We start from the raw sequence: 20227 nt of genomic DNA on the forward strand, positions 1-20227 counted from the left end.
CACACTCCACGTTGGAGGCAATCAAGTGCTATGCATCTAGGTTTTATACCATGTGGCATGTAAAATGTAGAAGTGTATGACCATTGTGCAAAATAATTTTATGATTAGAAATCATCCACGTGGTGTGCAAAACAATTCTTTAATGATTTTTAGCCTGCGCATTATTGCGGTGTTGCCAGAGACTAGCACCGAGTTTCCTCGTGCTACTAGTCTCCTTAAACTTAAATTATTATCGGCCTATATGCTATGCATAAACCAAATGAATCAAAAATTGATGTATTTCTAGGAACCTCTTACACTTTTACAATCCCTCTTCCCCCTAATCGTTTAGGTTTTGCAACGTTGCATAGGTGTAGGATTCATTTTTATGTCATTTTTCATGTAGAAAGCAATAAAAATACACTCTAACATAAAAACAAGGTTGAAATGAGGCTTAATCTTGATGACTCAGTATTATTACACATTCAAAAACATGAATCATATTTTTCCCTAATTATTGAGTAAAAAAACCTACTTTTTCTCCCATTTTCTCTATTTTTCTTATTTATTTATAAAAAAATTATGATATTTCAGAGTTATTGGTTTTTTCTAATGAAGTATGCTCAGCATTATTTTTCTATCAATTTTCATCTCACATGACCCCAAAGAACCCAAGAAAACCCCCAATTTCCATCATTTTCATAAAAATTGCAACTTGTGGGTTTTGCGGGAAATCATTATATCATTAAATTTTCTAGCTTCTTCTACATTTTTGAGAGAATGCAACATAGGAAATCAAGAACAATAATTATCAAACACTTCCTTTCAACCATTTTTCATAAAACAAAAAGAAGGATCGCTTATGCATAAGAACTATGGGTTTCGAGGGCGCATCTCAAAATCAAGAGGCCATTGACACTTCTCCTTTGCTGTTGACGCACTCTCCTATCCGATCTACATTCTCTACCACTTCAGCATCATCATTTGATCCAAATTTGTCACCACACCCCACCCCACCCCCTTCTCTCTTGAATTGATCCATATGAATGGGCAACATGAAGAGAGAGGAGAAAGAAATACTAAAAATTAGAATTTCATTCCCTTCATCATATCATACATGGTTAACATCAAAATCTTGCCCTCTCTGCATAGATCAAGGATCTCCCTCCCTCTCCCTATATATATATATATATATATGATTGAGCATCCAAGAGGCACACAAATCCCCAAAAAATGGGACATCAATCAAAAAAGGCCCCCTCCTTGCATCTCGACATGTTTTTTTAATTTAGGATTTCATTTCATTCATTTATAAAATGTCCACTTCAAAAAACCACTTTCACACTACCACGGAATGGTTTTCGGCTAGTTTGGGGGTGCAAACAGACTTCGATTCGCGATCCAACTGGGTGGATGACTGGCTTCATGATGTGGAAATCTATAAACTTGGGCCCTGTTGTGCACTTTCTAGCTCCCAGATTCAGTCTGCTTTATAATGCCAAATCTTGCGGGGATTAAAAGGGGGGTCAAACGACCTCTGATCGACGAGCCAAGACTTGCGTTGGATTCTTGACGTCAAAATACATCTATGAAAATTGCAACTCAGCCATCCACCACCATTTTATTTTTCATGAAAGTTGGCTCTTTAATGCCTCTCGGGCACTTTTCGGTTCCAAAAGAAGGGCTCGAGCGCTTTAAGAACAAGTCCAAATCGGGCCCTAAAATCTAGCTCTCATATGCTTAGAAGATTGTTGGAATACTTGAGACAAGTTGAGAAAATACATATGCCTTTGGAGTGCTAATATATCATTTTTGCATCAGTTTTATGTGGGTTTGATATTTTAATAGCCATTTTTTGGCTGTATGGGGCACTCGGTTTGTAGTCCATTGATTTATTTTAAGCTTGCAAATGGGTATACCTTGTTTTTTGGTGTGGAGATATATGTTCATCATTGTGGCTTCTTTACCAAGTTCAAAAAATGTATTTTTCAATATTGAAATGCTTGATGATATAATACTTTTATATTAGAAAGAGAAAATATAGAATATATTGATCTAGAAGTAGGTGAATCCAATTAAATGTAGTGGAGTTAAGCCTAAAGACATAGATGAAAATATATGGGAGGAATTGAATGAGCTAGCATGCTCCACTATTAAGTTGATACTCTCAAAGTTTGTGTATTTTAATACGAAAGACATGGTAGGTGCATATGGTGTATGGGAAAAGCTTGGTGACTTGTATGAAAAAAAAAGTGTAGCCTCGTAGGTTTATTGGCTAGAAAAACTCATCAATATTTGCGTGGAGGAGGGGGACTTTGATGTTTGATCACCTCAATGAGTTTAACACTATTTTCATCCAATTGACATCTCAAAAAATTAGTTTTTTGTAATTCAATGAAGGCCATGTTTTTGTTAGTCTTCTTTCTTGAGAGTTGGGATACTTTCAAGGCTGTTACCATTAGTAACTTTGCACTTGCTAATGGTCTTATGAGTGCTAATATTGAGAATAGCTTGCTCATTGAGGAGTTGAACGGAAAGAACAATGCAAGGTCAAATGCCAATGGTAAATCAAGAAGCAAGTCATGTAGCAAAGAAGATGTAGGATACTACTTTTGTAATAAGAAGAGACATAAAAAAGGATCACTATAAATGGAAGAACAAGCAAAACTGCAAGAAGACAAATGAGGCTAATGGAAAAGAGATAAGTAAGGTAAAAATTGAGAAGATTAATACATGTGCCAATGATGATAGTGATGTATAATTTGCATCCTATTTTAGTGATACATTCTTGGTTGCCATGGATAATAGCATGTCTAAGAATTGACTTATGGATTCTAGAGCACCATTTCATGTTATTACACATAGGGACTAGTTCTCTACTTATGATGCTAGAAAAAGAGGATGCGTTCGTATAAAAAAACAACTATGCATGAAACATCATTGGAATTGGGGATTTACACTTTTCATTGCCAAATGGTTCTTTTTCTATCTTATGGAATGTATGGCATGTTTCAAACTTGACAAAGAGTTTAATTAGTACATGACAACATGATGATTGTGGCTCTAGAGTGATCTTTGGTGATAATATGTGGACGATTTGCAAGGGATCTCTTGTTGTAGCCAAAGGGCTAAAATTTGATGCTTTGTATGCTTTGCATGTTTTTGGTGTTAAAGACCATATTGTAGGTATCATTGAATATCCATCTATTTCCTTATGGTATCACTGTTTGGGGCATATGCTAATCGTCACTGGAATGAAAACTTTGTGTCTTTGAATCATATTCCTTGTTAAACTTCTTAAATCCTGGTTTTTGTGAGAGTTGTCTCTTTGGAGAGCAAAAGAAAATATTGTATAAGAGAGGTAGTGGGAGTAGAAGATCAACATATCTTGATTTGGTTCATAGTGATCTATGTGGGCCAATACCCACGATTTCATTGGGTGGTGGAGCATCATACTTTGTCACTTTTATAGATGATGCCATAAGAAAGGTTTAGGCCTATTATCTTCATAAGAAGAGTTATATGTTAGATGCATTTCAAATTTTTTTGAAATTTGCAGAGAACTAGTTAAGCAAGAAGCTTAAATGCTTGAGGACTGATAACAGTGGAGAGTACACCTCATATGGCTTTATGAACTTTTTGCAAGTCATGGTATCAAGAGAGAGTTGAAGACTCCTAATAATCCTACTCAAAATGGTGTGGTTGAGAAGATGAACGTGACCATTCAGGAAAGGATTCATAGTATTCTCTCCTAAGAATCCTAGTCAAAATGGTGTGGTTGAGAAGATGAACATGACAAGTCCTAAGAATCCTACTCAAAGTGGTGTGGTTGAGAAGATGAACATGACCATTCAAGAAATGATTCATAGTTTGCTCTCTAATGCTAGTCTCACCGATAGATTTTGGGCTAAAGCTTAAAGACAACATTGCATTTAATCAATAGGTCTCCTAGCAAGCCATTGGATGGGAAAATACTAGAGTTATGGTTCGGTAAGAGATCCAGTTATGACCACTTGCATGTTTTTACTTGTAAGGCATTTATGCATATACTTAAGGACACATGGAGTAAGGTTGATCCTAAGTCTAAGAAATGCATTTTTCTTGGCTATGGAGAATTGGGTGAAATGGATTATTGCTTCTAGGACCCCGAAATCAAACAAGGTAGTACAAAACCATTATATCATCTGTAATGAGGATTAAAAGTAGAAGCAATGTATCAATAGCATCAGGGAACTATCCTAGACAACTTTGCTGGCACTTGCGAGAACGCATGGGGTCTATCTTCTAGGTTTCCTAGAGCCCACCCCATAACGGAAGGTACCAACCGTCCCCACGAGGATCAACCTGCAAGCTTGGGGTCTTAATTTGACAACTGAGGTCTTGATACATCAGCTAGCTTTGTCGAAGGTGTCCCACAAGGGCTTCTCGTCCGACTGGAGTGATTGTAGTTACCCTTGGTTCATGGAGTGCAACACTTTTCTCTAGTAACTAGTTAGGATTCAGGGAACCTTAACGAAGTTTTGGCATAGCTGTTGCACCTTTCTCCTAAGATAATTATTGATCAAGGTTTTAAGACTTGACCCTAGGTAAGTCAACGCTTGACTCTACCTAATTTTTCCTAATTAATGTTTGGTTCAATCTCTTGAGAGAAGCTCCCAGCTTATTGGCTCGGGTAAGTTACTATGTATAAATCCTAGGCATCACGTGCATTCAAGGCATGTTTTATATATCCCTATGTAACCTATTTTGTAAAATTTTATTAGTCCTTATGTGACCTTTTAGTAATATTTATAAATCCCTCATTGTGAGTTTATTTTTTTAGTAAAGAATTTAATAGATCCCTATGTAATAGTATAGATATAAGATACTACAATATAGAATTGACCACAAAGCAATTCCCAATGGTTCATAAAACCTCTTAGTAGTTCTAGTGAGTATGAAAATATCATTGTAATATAGGACATACAAAGATAGATTTCAAATTTTTATCAATAAAAGTAAGACTTTAAAATAATTTCTAGATAGAGGCATCGGGTATATAACTAGAGCATGCAATTCTCAACCCAGAACTAGCTAGCAAAGGGCATTCACATTACGGCTAGCATTGCCTAAAGCTATGATACACAATTACTAGGAAGCTATGATACACAATTACTAGGAAGCTAGACTAGCCCAAAGTTAGTAGTCTTAGAGGTCTTTAATAAAAAATACAAAACTAAATACTTTGACCATCCTATTACTATCTTTGGGCTTGCTTACATTGCAATATTGATCTTGATGTTGCAGTATTATGGTGGTAGTAGGGCTGTAGCAAGGTATATCATTATATCTATTGTATCTAGTTCATCTCAAAATATCCTCTCCACGACTCCTCTTTTCTAGATCAAAGGCATATATGTCGCACATACATACATGTGTGTGTGTGTGTGTGCGCACACACACACACACACACACACACACACACACACATCTCTCTCTCTCTCTCTCTCTCTCTCTCTCTCTCTCTCTCTCTCTCTCTCTCTCTCTCTCTCTCTCTCTCTCTCTCTCTCTCTCTCTCTCTCTCTCTCTCAGATGACAAGGGGTAAATGCTACTCAATCCATAATTCAAGAAACACAATGAAGCCACGCTTCATTTGTAATTCAAGGAGGTAGGTACATTAAAAGCAAAAACATGTTGTATTTCTATAGCCCAAAAGTAAATTCTAGAATAATCCACATAATTAATTTTTGCATTTGCAGGAAACTTATTTTGTGTTCCTTTATAAAGTAGAAATAGCTATACAAAAAATGTGAATATACAAAATACACATGATGATTGAATGAAAAATATGGTTTTTGATTTTCGCATTTATACAAAACTTATTTTGTATTCCTTTACAAAGTAGATATAGCTACACAAAAAATGTGATATACAAAATTTTTATCTAATCCATAAGTGTGTTCTACTCAAGACCTTGGCATTTTCAAAGCTAGAGTCCATGTTGATTCCGACATGCTTAGATGCATCGCCATGATCCACTGGTCGCATTCCTGACACAAACATACAAATATAAGACATTAACATGAAGGAAAATGCCAAAAAATCACACTATTAGACTTTTTTCCTTCACTCAATTTACATAGGAGATAATACTAAAAAAGAGGAAAAAAATGTTCGTTTACCTATCCTCAATGGTCCTTTACGAATTCATTGAAGTTCTTCCAATCATTTTCATCAAGCTCATATTTGTTATTATTATAATCATATGTGAGGTTTGCAAGAGCAATGACACTTTCAATATCTATCATATCAAGGTCTATCAAATCATATGTAAAGGTCCGTGTTCCCTTTGATTTTTGATACCATCCAAGTTGAACCTCCACTCCTAAGGGCATATCTAGGAGACTAAACCCTCTCTTGTATTCCACATAGGTGCCACCAACTTTTCTTCTCATCTTTTGAACTCATCCTAAGTACCACACACTTTGGCATTTATTTTTTTAAGTACTTTTTGAAGATCTTATCAATAGCCTTGTGATCTTCCCATTGGTATGCTCTTCTTGGAAGAACACAACACAATCTGAACCAATGCCAAATAGATTGTCATTTGTTTGAGTATGATGTTTCTCCTCCTTACTATAGTATAGTCCTTGTTGCACCCTTGTAAGCCTATCTTTGGACAATGTGGGATTGCCATTGAGTTGACTTATCAATGTTGATTTAAAAAGAAACCTATTATTGTCAATCTCCACTACTGGATTTACTTTGTCCTTTTCATCTAACAAAGAATCTACTACATGTCTTATCTCACTTGTGGATAGATCCTCCTCTGAATCCACTCCATCATTTGTAGGAGCTGAAAATTCCTCATCTGTATCGGAATCCTAGAAATTTGAACTAGCGTAAGCATCAAAAAAACCTTCGGACCAAGGCTCCAACCACCATTGCTTATCCTTTTTACCTTTTGGTTTCATTTGTAAACGCTCACAAATGTGGTGACCACTTTGTAATCCCCTTTTCAAGACATCAATTATCTTCTCATAAGTTGAAACACATATGTAATCACCTAAATCTGCTTCTTCCATGGTCTCCTTGAGATTCAACTCTCTCCATACATGCTCTTATTTCTTATGGGCACGTGTAAATTTCACACTATTCTCCTTGCACTCAAAATATGAAAGCTTATTCAAGATCCCTATACTATGTAGCATGTCCATCAAATCATAAGTGCACTCTTTCCCAACCATGCTCCCAACTTTGTTGAAGAAGATTTCAACTGCATCAGATCTAGTCAAATGTAATGGAAGTATCCTATTTGAATGAAAGTCTTTAAAATATTTTTTGAGTAGTACAACAAAGTGGCCCTTAATAATATTTTTTTTTGACAATGTATATGTTGCATGTTTCATAATCCAAGATCTCCAAACTTGAAAAAAAAATGCCACTTTTGTTGCTAAATGGACTCTCTCCACCAAGCTGAAGTGTGGAGACAAGAAATTATCAACGTAGTCTCCTACAATTTCAAGGTAAGCTTGTGTTCCCACCATGCTCCTCTCTTTTCTATGTTTTCCATTATTTGCTAGCTCTCCCAAACACCATTGGAGTTGCCTACTACACATTCTTTGTGCTGCAACCCAATTTTGACGATCATCTTGCCTAATATCAGCTTCCTAGAGCATATGCTTGTCAACTGAAAAGGAATCATAAACAATGGCAACATGATTCAAGGTAATCCAAACATCACCAAGAGCTAGTTGACGCATTGGTTTGTCAAGAATATTGACAAGCTTTTTTCCATTATGTATAAAATCTTGATCATGTAGATCAAAAACCTCTCCATTTGATAATTTGGCTAAGAGAGGCCATCCATCCCATTCAATCTTGTATTTGGTGCCATGTTTGTGAACATAATAAGCTAACATTAGTTTTCTTCATCGACTATCTCCATCTGATGCATGCCCAATAATAGGACCTATTGTCAAGGCAAGCTTCTCATCCCACAATGCTGAGATTTCACTCCATTGCCTTTGGACAAAACTTGCATCAAACGATTGCATGTGCAATGAGCAACCACAACTAAGCGCGGAAGTGCTTCATGAAGTGGATTTGCAACAAAGACTCTTGCATAACCACCAATGATACGAGTCTCAAAAGCATCAACAATTACATCATAGCCTGCTTCTCCTTCTCCAACTTTAATCATGGATGAAGTCCCGCACTCATGGTCTAAAGACTTGTATCCATCAAACCCAATAAGCATATCATGTTTAGGGTTCCAACTACAATCAAAACAAAAAAGTCATACAATTTAAAAGTTGACCAAGAATATTTTTTACGATCCCAAAAAACAAAATTTGCAATATGTTTACCTTATTCACTTCTTTATGGTAGTCTCATCATCCGCCTGTAATGAAAGAGACCTAACTGTCCTAACTAAGGGGAAAGAGAGAGAGAAGGACTGCAGAAGAAGAGGGAGAGGAGAGAGAAAAGAAAGAAGAAGAGAGAGAAAGAGGGAGAGAGGAAGAAGAAGAGGAAGCCATGAAAGCTTGAGAAGGTGAAAAGAGAGTTTCTTGATAATTTCTGTGATGCTTCAAAATACCCTCTTACACCTTATATACCGTCAGTGTGACTGGTATATTCCCATGCCATATTCCCGTGATCCCCGTTCATTACAAACCATCCTGTCTCATGAAGTTTTTGTCCTAAAAAACAAGGGATGTAGTCATGGACTGTAAGAGTGTGCTGTAGGAAATCAGCCATAACTTTGTGTAGGCAACTCCGAATGGGACAATTGAGGTGTCGTTATGGAGCCCATGAGATGTACTTTCAGCCCATGTGGTTGAGGAGGGGTTGCAATCAGGTCAGAACCAAAACTGGTACAAAATAAAGGGCTGTCCAGGAATTTCTAGTGTGCAGTCCCAGATGGTATGGCTAGAGAAAAACAACCATAACTTCCACTAGGGAACTCCGATCAGGGCAAATAAGGTGTCGGAATGGAGCCCTTGAGGTATACTTTCTGGCCATGTATGGAGGGTGGGGCTGAGAGTGGACCAGGACCAAATTTGGTACAAAACAAGTGGCTTTCCAAATGCAGACTGCAGCCCAAAACAGGGGTCATGGTGAGGTACCAGCCAACACAGCCTCCTTGAGGTGTGGAAATTCATCCAATATAGAGGCTGGGTGCCAAGAGGCTTCCTCTATTGGTAGGCCTTGCCATTTGAACAAGTATTCATGTATGGAACGGGTGTGGAGTTGCTTTTCACGTTGCCCAATGACCGCTTCCGAAATGTACTGAATAAGGCCCTCCTCATCTATGGGTGGGAGCTCCTCTACATGATCTTTGGGAGTGCCAATGAAAGGTTTCAATTGGCTCATGTGGAAGACGTCATGGATCTTAGTGGTGGAAGGGAGTTGGAGGCAGTAAGCCAAATCCCCGACCTTCTTGATGATCTTGTAGGGCCCATAGTAACGGTGTGCCAATTTGTTGCAAGAGCCATCCTTTAGTGTGGCATAACGGGATTTTGGGACCTTGATGAGTACTATTTCACCCTCTTGAAAGTCAAAGGGTCTTCTTTTTGCATCATCATGGAGCTTCATGTGCTCTTGAGCCCTTTTGAGGTTTACCTTGCATTGTTGGAGTAGAGCTTGCATGTGGTCTAGCTCTTCTTTCCCCAAGGGGTTGAGCTTTTCATTGAAGATCACGGTAGGAAGGGGCACCCGATAACCATACAATGCTTTGAAGGGAGAGACTCCAATGCTTGAATGGGTGGAGTTGTTGTAAGAAAATTCAGCCATACATCCCAAGAATTTTGCACATCATGACAAAAATGTCGCAAATAAGTTTCAAGCCACTTATTGACTCTTTCGGTCTGCCCATCCGTTTGGGGATGATAGGCTGTAGACGGAGCCAATTTGGTCCCCATGGAGCTGAAAATGGTCTGCCAAAACTGACTCATAAATTTGGTGTCCTAGTCATGTACTATGACTTGGGGCAAGCCATGCAATTTAAAAACATGCTCCATAAACTGAGTGGCAACTTGGGATGCTGTAAACTATGATTTTGTAGGGATGAAATGGGCTGCTTTAATGAGTCGGTCAACTACCACGTAAATGCTATCCCAACCCTTCTTGGTTGTAGGTAAACCAGTGATGAAATCCATGGTAATGTGGGTCCATTTTCCTTTGGGGATAGGTAAAGTCTGCAATAAACCACCAGGTTTAAGAGAGCTATCTTTATTTTGTTGGCAAGACACACATCTAGACACAAAGTCTTTTACATCCCGCCACAGGCCTTTCCAATGGAAGCTTATTGAAACTCGATCATATGTTTTGAAGACCCCTAAGTGGCTAGCAATCGGGGAAGAATGCATCTCTTCAAGGATCCTTTGGGTGAAGGGAGAGCCATGGGGAATCACAATACGGCCATGGATCCAAATGAGGCCATTATGGAGCTGATATTGGGAGTTCTCATCCAAGACACCTTGCTGTAATTTCTGGAAAAGAGGGCTGAATTCAGCATCAAGCAAGTATGCCTCTTGGAGCTCTTCAATCCAATCATGGTGGAGTTCAGTGATGGATGAGACTTTGCATGCCCACATGCGAGAGAGCGCATCGGCCACTACATTGTCCTTTCCACGGGTGTGGGTAATCTCAAAGTCATAGTTTTGTAGTGTCGCCACCCATCTATGTTGTTTGGGAGTGAGGTTGGGCTGAGTCAAGAAATATTTGAGCACACGGTGGTCACTTTTTACCTTAAATCTGCTGCCATACAAGTAGTGATGCCACTTTTTGATAGCATGAATGACTGCCAACATCTCCTGATCATAAACATGCAACTCTCTCTCTTTATCATCCAATTTTCGGCTCTCAAACGCGATTACCCATGTTCCTGCAGCAAAACTGCACCAATACCCCGTCCACTAGCATCACATTGAATGGTAAAATCCTTTGAAAAATCGAGGCATACGAGGATGGGGGCTGAGGTGAGCAAGTCTTTCAGCTGCTGAAAACTGCAGGCAGCCAGTTCATCCCATAGGAAAGCCTCTTTTTTCAGCTGATCTGTTAATGGGGCTGCAATGGTGGCATAATGGCGAATAAATCTTCTATAAAAGGAGGAAAGACCAAGAAAGCTGCGCAAGGATATAATGGTAGTGGGGGTGGGCCACTCCCGGACACATTGCACTTTTTTAGGATCAGTTTGGATGCCTTTTTCACTAATGATGTGTCGTAAGTACTCAACCTCCGTTTGCATAAAGACACACTTGCTTTCTTTGGCAAAGAGACAGTGCTCTCTCAGTACATCAAAAATCTGTCTAACATGTTTCAAGTGCTCATGCATTGACTTGCTGTCGATGAGTATATCATCAAAGAATACCAACACAAACTTGAAAAGCCATGGCTGCAATATCTTGTTCATTAAGCTCTGAAATGTGGCGGGGGCATTTGTGAGCCCAAATGGCATGACAAGGAAATGATACAAGCCACGGTCAGTCCGGAAGGCCGTTTTGACTTCATCACCCGCCCGCATTCTGATTTGGTTGTAACCGGATCACAAATCAATTTTAGTGAAGTAGCACGCATCCTTGAGTTCATCAAGCAAGTCATCAATTTGAGGGATGGGGTATTTATTTTTGACGATGATCTTATTGAGATCACGGAAGTCAATGCACAACCGGAAAGATCCGTCCTTTTTCTTAACCAATAGAACCGGGGAGGCATAAGGGGAAGAGCTAGGTTCTATGAATCCCATCTCAGTGAGCTCCTTGACTTGCTTTGCTACTTCCTCTCTCTCACATTTAGAGAGTCTGTATGGGGGTTTATTGATGGGCTTGGCATGGGGCTCCAAGTCGATCGGGTGATCCACCAATCTTTTTGGGGGAAGGGTAGTGGGAGGCTGAAATAAGTCTTCATACTCAGCCAAAAGTGCTTTTAGTGCTGCATTTTGCTTCCCCAAGGTGTGTTGGTCATCATTATCCTTATGCAAGTGCAAGACAAAGATTTGGGAGCGCTTCTTGAATTCCTTTTTGAGTTGTCTTGCTGTTATAAGCTGAAAATCTACATTTTCTTTGATTCCCTCCAAGTGTACAAGCTGCCCATGCATTACAAACTCCATGTACAGCTGAGAGAAGTCCATAGAGATTTTTCCCAACTGCTGAAGCCAATCACATCCCAATACAATATCCACGGGGCCCATATCAAGGGTAATCAAGTCCACCTTTGCTATGTAATTTTCAGCCAGCATGAGAGACACTTGTGTGCATACATGGGAGCTCACTTCCTCATTTCCATTGGCCACTTGAACCCAAAGGGGTTGCTGTAATTAAGTGGGAACACATGCCAAATGACTAAGAGTTGATTTATTTACAAAGCTGTGTGTGCTGCCACTATCTATGAGGATGTATAGACTCTTGCCATCAATGTTACCATGCACCCGTAAGGTGTTCGGACTCTTAGAGCCGGTCCATGCATCCATGGAGATTGAGCAGGCTGATATAGCGGTGGATGAGGGGTGCCAAGGGTCATTCCCAAGCATGTTATCAACGGGGCAACCACTGGGGTCAAAAGGGAACCCGTCTGGTGAGTCATAAAACTGATCGGGATCAATATCCTCCTCTTATTCAGCATTTTCAGCAAGTGTCATTATTTGAGAGCTGTCATGCATGTCCTCTTCTAGCTTGTCACTATCTTCCAGCACATACATGCTATTAAACTTGACAGTGGCGTTCTTAAAGGGGCATTTGGATGCATGATCAGTTGTGTACTTATCCCCGCATTTGAAACACAAGCCTTTGGCTTTTCTATCCTTGACAACTTCAGGAGGAATGAATTTTTGACCGTTGGAACCGAAGCCATTCCTGGCCTTATTTTCAGCATACTTTGGGTCAGTTTTGAAGGGTGGTGCTGTCCCAAAACTGCCATATTTCCTTTCAGCATTAAAAGTGGGGTAAGTAGGAATTTTGGGGCTGCCATTCCCTGCATTATTGTTGCGATAATTAGTAGCATATGGGGGTTGCCTACTAGGGTATCTTTGTTGTCCGGTAATAGGCTGCGTGCTCTCATTGCGGTGGTACTTTTGACCATAGCATTAGGCCAACTCTATGGCTGCAAACAGGGTGGCTGGCTTTTGAGCCATTACATCAGCTGAGAGATGCGCATCCAGCCCATCAATGTATTTATGCAATTTGGCCTCATCACTAACTGCCTCAACATACATGGATAGGTTCATAAACTGGTTGGTGTACTCCCTCACGATGAGATTTCGCTGATCAAACTGATACCATTGCCTAGCCAAGCGTTCTTTTTCCACCGGGGAGACAAAAACTTAGATCATATGCATCTTGAACTCTTTCCAATCACGAAACTGCTGGTTTTCTCGCTGAGCAAATCTCCACCATGTGTGGGCAAAACCTTCTAAGTGAAGGGAGGCAAAAATGATATTTGCTTCATCGGTACGGGTTTAGATGAGAAAATAGGCTTCCAATTTAGAGGTCCATTCCTCTAGTTCAGCTACTAGGGATGAGGATTGCCCATTGAATTTTGTAAACACGATCTTGTCACGCAGCTCATTTAGACATGGTTGCCCATACATGCCTTGCTGTCCAAAATTCCCATGGGGGCCATGCTGCCTGTGCATTGCATGAGGACCAAATTGCCCATTAGGACCTTGCTGTCCAAAATGTCCGTGTTGCCCATTACCATATACATGCTGCCCATTGCCATATGCATGCTTCCCATTGCCATATGCATGCCGCCCATGCACTCCGTGCAATCCATGCTGCCCAAGGTTTGCATTGGGGCCATTCCCTTGAGTGTGCAAGTAGCTTCCGTTACGGGGGAGTTGGGGTGCCAATGACGGGCTGGAAGGATTCGGGACGAGGGAGGGAAGGAGGGGCTCATCATTCCGAGCGGAGGGCTCACCCGTCTCATAAGTGCTATGGGGAATGCCATGGGTACCACCAAGACCTTGTGGGTTGCACCCGGTCTCCAAGGGGGGAGGGCGGTTAGCCTCACGGGGAGGGACATACTCCTTGGGTCGATCCGAGGAGGGGGCAATGGCGAAAATGAGGGCGCCCATGTGCTCTATGAGTAAGTCCATCTTAGCCATCATCTCAGAATGACGCTGATCTTGGCGGGTTTCCATCTCCCTGTGGCGTTGCTCCATCTCTCGATGTTGATCAGCATGACAGGTCTCATGTTGGCATAGGGTTTGGTTGAGCAGAGACAAACGATCTATCTCGGGGGCACCTTCTTCAAACAAGTCTTCACGATCCTCCTAGGCTGAACTAGTTTCATTCATTGAGGCATGGGAGTCCCTTATTTCACGCTGAAATTCCTCCTGGGCCTTTGCTTTACCCTTGTGGCCTGCCATCCCAAGTGTAGTCTACCAGACCCCCTGTTACGGAAATGATGATACCTTGAGCTAGGGAACTCTGATTGCCAAACTTTCTGATTCAAATGAAAGCCCTCAATCCCCTCTATGAGGATATGTAAAAATATATCCGACTGTAAATGATCAGGGCTTTGTTGTAATCACTTTTTGTGGGCTGACTGTGTAGAGCAGCATGTCGTACAGTACCTTTGGGCACAAAACTGAGTGTAACTCCCAAACTGTAGGGTGGAATGGGGAGGTTTTTAGCTCAGATCAAAGGGAAAAAGGCCCTCTTCAAATCAAGCTATAGAGCTCACGCTCAGTCACACGAGAAGGCTTTGTTGTAATTAGTTCTTGCGGGCTGACTGTGTAGGACTGCTGCGTGTCCCACAGTGCCTCTGGGTACAAAACTGAGTGTATCTCCCAAACCGTAAGCCAGAATGGGGAGATTTTTAGTTCAGATCGAAGGAGAAAATGCCCTCTTCGAGTCAAGCTATAGAGCTTGCACTTAGTCACACAAAGAGGATTTGCTGTAATCAATTCTTTTGAGCTGACTGTGTAGGACTGGCTGTCTGCAATACCCTGCAAAGGCTCTCTCAAGAAGCATTCTTTATCCCAATGGTGAGGGTCTTATCCCAGACATCCAGGGCCTCAATGGTGGCTCTCAATGCCCCATAAAGCCATACATTCTTTGCATCCATATCTTATTGCTTAGACCAATTCCATATTGCATTCCCTGCCCTTCTTGCATTGCATCCACCGTACATTACCAAGCGGTTTATGACATTACCAATGCATGTAGGGGTTTGTAGGCTCAAGTGATCAGGGTTCAAGCTATTCCATCAAATGTACATGCACGTGCAATAATTCTTTGGGCTCCGGATCACCGAGAGGTGGGCAAAGTTCCCCCCGGGCCAGGTTGTGCACCCCTTCAGGGTCTTTGATGGCAAGGGGGGGTCACCCCTCTTTTGTCTTGCCACCTCGCCTGGCATCGGGCTTTTCCTCACCCGGAATATACATGGCAGGCATTTATTAATTAAACAACTAGCATGAGATGCATTTCTGAAATCAAAATTTTGGGCTTTTCATGAAGTGCATGGAATTGGAATGGGAAATAGGGATAGGGAGCTTATCGGCAGTGACTCACTGCCTACTCACCCTTATACAATGGATTTTTTATCACTTCTTGGCTCAGCCAATTCACAAAAAGTAAAATGGGTTATGGGTAAGCAAAATATAATCACAATGAAGCTTCAGCATGAGTAAAATCCATTTCACCACTATAAGATCAAAGAGAAATGACTGGGGCAATTAATCAACATGCATTCAAGGTCTGGGTCTCCTATTATCTACTTGGAGTCATACATTCTCTCAAACAAATGGATGGGATTCAACAAGAGGCTTAAACGGAGAGAATGAGAGCCAAGAAACAGTTACCTTGAGTCTTTTGGAGAAGAAGGTAGCCATGATGCCACCTCAGTCCTCCATGAGAGCTCCATTTGATCCCGAATGCTCCATAGCTCCAAAATGGGTATGCTTCTTCAAGAAAGCTTGGGGCAGGATGGTTTAGGACCTCTCCATGAGAGTTCTTGCTGAAATGGAGGTCCTACTCCATAGCCATGGTTGCCCACAAGTGCATGCCTTCAAATCTTGCTTGTAATCTTCTTCCCATTCTTCTTGATGGTGGCTGAAATCTTGAGCAATGTTCAAGAGGGGACTCTCGGGGACCAAGGAGAGACCAAAATCTTTAGGATTTCTGAGCTTGATGCCAAGGTTTCATGGCTGCCATGGACTGCACCAGACCAGGGTCTCTTGACTGCCAAAGGGGAGTCCAAGGGCTGAGGAAAATGCCACTGATGCTGCCCAAGAAGGTGGCCAAGGACTAGTACTGAAGCCAGGAAGGAGAGGAGGGCTAGGGGGGCTGCCTTGCATGCCAGGAAGCAGCCCATTTTTTGCGCTGCAAATTTCAGGTTGCTCCTGGAGGCCACAGACAGGGTTGAACCACATGGTGCTGCTGCTCACTGTGCTCCTCTCACTGAGGGGAACACCTTAGGACCAGCCCAGCTTGCTGAGGAAGAGGAGGGGGAGAAGGATTCTTGAGATTCTTGAGCTGGAGCTTCCGTGGCAGCTTGGGAAAAGAGGAGAGAGAAGGTCTTCTTGAAAAGTAATTGAGTCTTTGGCCTTCTCTAACTGTGCTGCCCTCCTTTTTGCCAAAAACCCTAAAAAACTTGCATGAAAATTAGTGACGACCTATCAAATTTGTCTACCCACCTCCAGATTTGTCCATGGTTCTTGGGAAAGCTCCAAGAAAGGCTACCACAGACTTCAAGAGGGCTGACAGCCTACCTGAGTACTCCTGTGTATCTGTGAAAGAGATGTAATTAGAGCTTTCTAACTGTGGGAAACTGTGAGAGCCCTAAATCTATGGGGAAAGAGAAGGATCAAGGACAAAGCTCTGATACCACTTGTAATGAAAGAGACCTAACTGTCCTAACTAAGGGGAAAGAGAGAGAGAAGGACTGCAGAAGAAGAGGGAGAGGAGAGAGAAAAGCAAGAAGAAGAGAGAGAAAGAGGGAGAGAGGAAGAAGAAGAGGAAGCCATGAAAGCTTGAGAAGGTGAAAAGAGAGTTTCTTGATAATTTCTGTGATGCTTCAAAATACCCTCTTATACCTTATATACCGTCAGTGTGACTGATATGTTCCCATGCCATATTCCCGTGATCCTCGTTCATTACACCGCCAAAATAAAGGGAATCTTTCTTGCAATGCCATGGTTTTCTTTCTCCTTTCGATATATTTCAGCAATGGCGTAAAAAATATATCCATGTATACCGGGTATGAAGTGGGTGGCTTGTTTATGGGCTCTCTTTGTCGTTGAGAGTGAAGGGCCATTGAGGTTAGTAGTGAGGAAATCATGCAACCTTGGTCTACCCCACATCTTTGCAACCTCAAACAAAGCTTTGCTATTTGCACTATATCGCTGGCCTCCCTTTGATCGTAACATATTTGTAGCTATGTCTTGCAAGACGTCCCATAGAGCATGTTTTCCACCAAATTTTCCCAATTTATGGGCTTCTATTATATTGTTACAAAATCTCTTTACATCTCTTCGATTAAGAGACTCCATGTTGGCTTCCTGTAAGCTCCTTATTTTCATTGAAAGAGTTGCAAGCTGAAGCTTATACTTGCATAGTTTAAAAGTGAGTTCTCTTATATGCTTCTTGGCAACAAGTGTTGTTTGTTTGAACTCCTGTCTAGTGAGATAATCTAATCTTTTCCCAAATCCAGTTCCCCTATCCCCTCTCTTCTCTTGTGCTAACTTCTCCCTATATACTCTCATCCTAAAGTCAGAAAGCTTAGGTATACCTTTGCAATGAGCACAAGAGAAGTCTGTGAATGGTTGCCCACTATTTGAAATATGTGGACAATCAATGTGATGAAAACAACCATCTATTTGAAAGCATGTATTTCCATAATTCAAATTTGCCCTGGTAAAAGGCTCTGAAAACCAAAGTTTGCCACTACATTGATAATCTAATAAATATTTCACATTGATGCTCTTCTTGTTGATCTCAACTATGTGACTCCATAAACCCCAACCTAACAAGTTTAAACTTACCAATGAATTTTCATAATCTTTATGGTCATTTAGAGATGAGGCCAATGGATCACCCTGAGTTGAATTTCAAGCCTTTGTAGAGACCATGAACTTGCTAAGAGATGTTTGTTTTGGATCATGCACTATACCCTTTCAAGGAGTCCACGCAATCCTGTGAGCAATGGATTGGATTTTTCCTCCTCCTTCAAAAATGCCTTTGTGTGCAATATTGATTTTGTATGCTCTATCAAAATTGTATAAAGGTCAGACCTTGAAGGACAAAAATGTAGCCACGTGTCATCGTACTTGCACCTTACACGAGCAAAGCTTTTGTCTTTGAAGTCATGTAAGGTAGCTTCGATGACCTCAAAATCCCAATCTACATGATGAAAAGTAGACTTATATTATATAACAAGTTTGATATTAAAAAGGCTAATCTAATGCACATCCTATTTTTCAATAGAAAGAATTGTATACATAAACTCAAACAAAGAAAAAAGATAATACCTTTATGTTTCTCCATGTAAGAATGTAACTTCTCTATTGACGTCTCTATTTCTTTCTTATCATCTAGTTCTTGATCAACTACAGTATGTTGTATATCCACTTTTGTAAGCCCTCGAAACATAAGATAATTTTTCTCATGACATTTATTTTGCATGATGTGTGTCCTCATGAAGTCAGAAAGACAAGTATATGCGGCATGCTTCCCTTCCACTGAGCCCTTCCCATACAACGAGTTACATTCATTACACCAAACACGAACTCGAGATTCTCCATTGATATCTTTGCTGTGTAATTCAAACCTATCATCCCTTGAGATTGTTGACTGTTTTAACTTTAGCCTTATTCTATTGCATTCATGTTTCCAAGTCTTGAGAGTGCTTGGAATTAACAATTTTCTTTTTAGCTTTGAAGTGAGGTTGCTTAAAGCTTCATTTTGATCCTCTACAACTTGTTCTAAACATTGTTGCTTATTCGGAGAACGTGGTTCATTCGTCATACTAGCACACCTCTTGATGCAAACTTGAAGATTATCACTAAGAGTCCACCGCTCCTCTTATAATTTTTTTAATAATATAATTGTCCTCGATGAAGTTAAAAGATCCATCTATGAGCTCATCACCTTCAATTTGTTCACGAATTTGAGCAAAGGTAGGTTTGAATCTATCCTTTCTTAGTCTCACAAGACCTAAAATTTCTTGAGTAACATAAAAAAGCACTTGAATCTTGTAAAAATCTCCCATGAAATCCAAATGAAAAATCACTTATTCAATTGTAAAACCTGCATTCAACATTAAAAGATTGTTATCGAAGCATATCTTAATTGAACGAGAAAATATGATATTTTTAAGTGTTATCTTTATAAATTATAAAGTGGATAGCATTGTGGAAAGATCGTGGATCTAAAATCTAATTATCAAGATGTGATTAAAAATAGTAAACTTCATCTATGAGTCAAATGACTTGAAGCAACCCATACAAATATTACTCGAGCATGTAAAGCATTTACATTCTATGTGATGGCATGGAGATGGAGTATGATGCTCATGAGATGGTATTATATAGTACAAATTACAGATTGTATTCCATAGAGTTTTACAAAAAATTATGATTTGTTTTGAGGCATCTTTGGATCCATGAGTCATAGAAACTAGTAAAACTAGATTAAAATGTTTTACAAAATATGGGAAGAGATTGCAAGATGTGGATTATTTAGTTAGGGTGAGCTAGGATAGGACCAAGCTCTACAAGTGGTCTTTGTGCCTTTGTAGGATCAGTGCCACACTTTGTCCTCAAAAAGTCATCAAGATTTGCCAATGATACTCGCATGGCCCTATCATCTACCAACATGCAGTCCCTTGCCTTGAACTCTATTGGGTGCATGATCTCTTTATCTGGAGCATCTCTCGACTCCCTATGTAACCACAAGTGTTGGCCTAAGCACCAAAACTCAATGAGGAAGATGATGAGCCATCCAATTGCATACACATCTAACTCCTTACCATATGCAGACTGGCATAGTGGGTCATAGATCTCGGGTGCAATCCATGGCCTTCTTTTCCTCTCCAATTCTCCTTTTCGTCTACACTCATCTATAATGTGCACTGATTCATCTACTCCCCCACATTTCCAGTCGAGGGCTGGTCTTGTCATACTAGAAATAAGCATTAGACCCCAATCTATGATACCAATTCTAGGGGTGCGATCTCAAGTAAAGTCCAATACCATATTGTTAGCATGCAAATTTGAATGAATGACATCGGCATTATGCATGGTCTTCATCCAATCTACCTATGCAT

The 20227-nt window shown here is 40.5% G+C and overlaps 2 pseudogenes; both read right to left on the reverse strand.

The window, feature by feature from the left end:
* Positions 1-5925: 5925 nt before the first annotated feature.
* Positions 5926-17453, reverse strand: LOC148026936 (uncharacterized; annotated as a pseudogene).
* Positions 17454-18011: 558 nt separating this feature from the next.
* Positions 18012-18927, reverse strand: LOC148026937 (uncharacterized; annotated as a pseudogene).
* Between the last annotated feature and the right edge of the window lie 1300 nt (positions 18928-20227).

Source organism: Lygodium microphyllum, chromosome 13 (genome assembly GCF_053477565.2).
Source record: "Lygodium microphyllum isolate KBCC chromosome 13, Lygodium_microphyllum_v1.1.10, whole genome shotgun sequence".
NCBI lineage: Eukaryota > Viridiplantae > Streptophyta > Polypodiopsida > Schizaeales > Lygodiaceae > Lygodium > Lygodium microphyllum.